At 42.6% G+C, this 4,636-nt stretch overlaps 1 non-coding gene across 1 annotated transcript; it reads right to left on the reverse strand.

The window, feature by feature from the left end:
• Trnas-gga lies at positions 1-73 on the reverse strand. The gene has a single exon. It is a non-coding gene; the product is annotated as a tRNA-Ser (tRNA).
• Between the last annotated feature and the right edge of the window lie 4,563 nt (positions 74-4,636).

Consider the following 4,636-nt stretch of genomic DNA (forward strand, 5'->3'; position numbering starts at 1 on the left):
CGCCCGGTCCTGGTATCGAACCAGGGACCTCTCCATTTCCAGTGGAGCGCTCTACCAACTGAGCTAACCAGGAGTTGGACGTCTGTAGACCAAAGAGAGCTACTACCAGTTTAACACCAACAAGGGTGAACGGCCAAAATAACCATTCACGGCTGTATGTGCTGTCTTTCATCAATCATCTCGCTTTTACTGTGTCTGGTGCTTCTACACGCAAGTAAATAGCTAGTTCTGTGTTTAAGGGAATCGCTCCTGCTGTGCCATCGATGCTAACAAAAGGTTACACGTAAGTGACAAGGCAAAGTAAACATTGCCTCTTAGTTGCACAGGCCAACACATTAATCTTAACGTAATATTTGCAGTTAAATGAATGAAAATAAAGTGTACGCTTATGCTACCAAAGCTCTCTTTGCCGCTCCAAGAGCTGCTCCAAACTGAATCGGACCAGTTGCATCACTGCTAAATGAACTAACAGGCCACTTTTTACACCCTCATAACCCTTTCTCCTATATGTGAAGGATCACAGACATGGTACTTGACCTTGAGACCTATTAACATGTATACTGGGGGTTTCAGTGAAAGCCTTAAAAATTCCTAAGGATAGGGTAATTGAAAAACAAATGAACTCTTTTCAAAAACCAAATGTTAGGAATTGCAAAAATATATAAAAATTAGCTATGTAACTAAAAGTTGTAACTTTATAATTAGCAGTTTCTAGGTCTATGTTGCAATTAGAATTTTAAAGGCTATCACCATGGAAGGCTAAAGCAATTTATGGAAAGTAAAAAAAAGTAACTGGCTTGGAGATATTAGCCGACAAACTTTGCTCTGTAATAGGTATGATAAGACATGCACGCAATGATATCGAATTTCAGAAATCATACCAATTACAGTGCCGAGTTCATCGGCGAATATCATCAAGCCGGTGTCTTCTTTTTACTTTCTGTAAATTGCTTTAGCCTTCCATGATGGTAACCTTCAAAATTATAATTGCAACATGAACCTGAAAACTGCTCATTACAAAGTAGATTAGCACATTTCAGTTACTTAGATAGGTAATTTTTATATATTTTGTGATTCCCAAAGTCTCTCGCGGCTCATATTTGGTTTTCGAAAAGAGTTTCTTTGTTTTTCTATTACTCTATTCTTCAGAATTTTTGAACGCTTTTGCTGAAACACCCAGTATGTGCAACATTCCACAACATTTTGCTCGATTCTATGTCATTTCATGGCTTTATTTTCTTGTCTGAATTTCCTAAACTTCTATTAGATTAGGAACATATGACTTTTGTACCATGTGCCCCCTTTTTTAGAATCTGAGAGTGCAATATTTTCTGTACGCTGTATTGAAAGTTGAGTGACACCACCTATCGTAACACTGTAACCGAGTATGTCAGGTAACCCTGTGACAGCTACCATAAAAAATGCTAATACACCAAAGGGCTGGGTCCCTAACAAGGCAGCAAATTTATACCCTAAACTTATAAGCAATTTCCGCTATGTTAACTTCCCCTCGAATACATTTTCTCTTGATTGCAGCATGGTGCTCTCATATTGAAACCCTTTGTTATGCAATGAAAGAGCTCTGTGACGGATTACCTTAGGTAGCTCTCATCCTGAGATGGCTCATAAGTTGTGTCTGCATCTTCCACCGGCACAGGGCTTGAACACATTCTTGGAGTTTCAAATGAAATGTCCCCAAGCAGGAAGTCTTGTTCTGCTGGCTTGTGTGAAGGGGCAACCCGCTCTTCAAAGAAACTTTCCTTGCTTGCCCTCTCAGTAGTCGATGGCGGCGCAAGTAGTGGCTCCATAGCAGGTGGCGCAGGACTTGCACATGGCAGCACAGGTGTTGGCTCTGTGGTGGTTGGAGCAGAACTTGCGTCTGGTGGCGCAGGTGCTGGTTGCCACGGGTCTGTTTGGGTTTCTTTTGACTCTTTCGTGCAGACGTTCACTTGTGTAGCTGAAATGTGTGTAAAAACTTGCACTTTGTTTGTTCCACCAGGTTTCCGTTGGGCTATGTCCACAATGTTTGCTACACAGTGTTTTGATGTGAAGTCATTGAGAATACTAAATACAATGAAGTCCAAAACTAGCTTGCTTTATGTCTTCAGAGCAGCTGTCGACAATGATAATAAAGGCCTATAATATCTCGTACCTATGCGAGTTAATATAAAGTCTTGCCCGAGCAGAAATATGTCCTGAATTAACCATGGCACACTGCTCGTTTAAAAAGTTCAAAGTGGAGAAAATTTGTATAAAACTGGGATGTATACGCCTTTTCATTTCCGCAGTTGTATAGAGAATACTGGCGTTCCTGTCGCCATTAGGTAGCTTCACTGCTGTTCGTTCTGATTTCAGCGCGCTCGTCGCTATTTTGCTGTGTTATGTGGCACTCGTTTAGTTCTATAATATAAATATTTGTTATTTATTGAAGCCACCTTATGACTGCCATGTTGTCTGATTTCAAGAAGGCAGTGCCAATGCGACAGTAAATGAAAAGAATACAACACTGTCAAGCCTAGACATAGTTGGAACTCCACGTCAGTTTAATAAGAAGAAACCTTTGCCAAAAAACGAGGGACAAGAATGCGAAGAGCACCGACATAGTGCTGACTAAAAACTGAAGTTAATATCTGCATAGAACAGGACAATAGACATTGAAAGAAATCAGATAGGAAAGGATTGAGGAAATAACCCGACAAGACCCGTCAAACCAAGCCTCCAAGCATATATACATATCTGCCGCAGTCGATGTAAGACTTAGCCCAAATAGGCTTGAATGATTTACATACAAGGCAGGATGTAAGCGGTGCTCACCTTTGTTTTTAAACTTTTTTTCGATGCTGTATGTGTGATCAGCAGATGCCAGAGATATGCTGTTCCCATGATCGCTGCTAGCTGTGAGCTGGAGCTCCTGCAAGCAAAGAAAATGTGTCCAAAGTTATCTTTGAGTTTGTGCCTGGTGGTTAACTCTAAAACAGCCTGGTTCGCATTCCCCATACAAAAGATTGAAAATTAGCAAAAAATATTTTAAACAATAGAAGGGTATGCACTTGGGCTAGTTGGCAGTTCATGGTTCAGAGGGTAAAAGCGCTAAAAAACAATGGACAAGTGAAAGACGAACAACACAGAGCACTAGGCTCCGAGGTGGCGTTTTTAAAATCTTTCGTAAAATAGATAGTAGATAGATCAGCATTGATTTGATGATGTCGCATTTCTGTCATCACGTCTTGATTTCACGGTGTGTGCATATAGATATGTTTTTCTGTGAGTAAACTTCAGTTGCAAGAAGTGCTCTGTGTTGTTTGTCTCTTTCACTTAGCATACATCTACTTTGGCAAAATTAGCATCTTGGACAAAAACTAGTTAACATGAAACAAATCTCTCACTTCTATTGTGTATCATTTTATCTTTGAGTTCTCTCTCCTGCGTCTGGCCAGTGGGTGTGGCGACGAAGGCGCTGGAGAGGAGAAAAATGGAGGAGAGCACCAAAGGAGCGAAAAAGGAAGAAGGGAGCTAAGAGGAGACGACCGGCGTCTTGACGCAACACGCTTCCCGTACAGAACACTGTTGAAGCTACGCGTCGTCTGCTACGGGTCGACTTCTTTTTCGCCTGAATAAAAGTTTGCAGTCAAACATAAAGAAAACTTCATTCGTTAGCTTGTTAACCCACCGAGGAATAACGGTATATTATTTTGTCAGAGCCTGCGATATAAAAGAAAATAATCAAAATTAAGATGTTGATCCCATGCATTCCAACGGGCAAATAAATGAAAATGGCGGCCCTCCTCGCTCAGCTAGGAGCAGCCGGGAGTTCACGCGCATGCGCTCATGCCTCTCGCTCCGCGCCGCGGGCTGATTGGCTCACTCGGGAGGGGGACGTTGCGGCGGCGAGATCATAAACTGGCCAAACTCTCCTCATATACGGCTCTGCTCCCTCCCTCTCATGTTCACCACCGCATACTTACAGAACAACGTAGAGAGTCGGGTACATCCTCCTCAACAGGCACGATTTCAATGGGGCTGACTGCCAAGTCTTGCCCAGACAGCACCTGTGAAGAATAACTTTTCATGTTGCTGTGGTACAGGCATGCAGCCAGCATATTGATTCGGAGAATGGGGTGAGGGGGGGGGGGGGGGGAGAGAGAGAGGGGAGAGGAGGTCCCAGCAAAATGAAAGATTTCAAGGTGGGGGGCGGGGGCCAGGGCCCCCCCCCCCTCCCCTTTGGGATTCGTGACTGCTGTGGTATTCATGTGACATCGAAGTAGTAATTAACCGAAGTAGTACATTTAGTGCTGATAGTATTTAGCTACCAACCACTACTTACAATGGTGTGTTCTGGACCGTGATCTGTTCTCATGTCCTCCTTGCATGTTGCCGGTGTTTCTGGATCATCCTACGGAAGAATTTTAAGATTAGCATTAATATTTGTAACTAAGGTGGTGTGGTCATACAGAACATATGATCTAGATGGAAAACATATGAACAAATCAAAAGCTTCAGGCATGACCAACTCTTTTTCCATGGCTTTTGTGATCAATTGTATACAGCTGGACAAGGATGTTAAGGTACCATTTGACGTTGTCAACTTGAAGGTGATATCTTTGCACCATCCCCCCCACCCCCCTTTGGTATACAT

The sequence above is a fragment of the Ixodes scapularis genome, unplaced genomic scaffold (assembly GCF_016920785.2).
Source record: "Ixodes scapularis isolate PalLabHiFi unplaced genomic scaffold, ASM1692078v2 PGA_scaffold0__279_contigs__length_252992795, whole genome shotgun sequence".
Taxonomy (NCBI): domain Eukaryota; kingdom Metazoa; phylum Arthropoda; class Arachnida; order Ixodida; family Ixodidae; genus Ixodes; species Ixodes scapularis.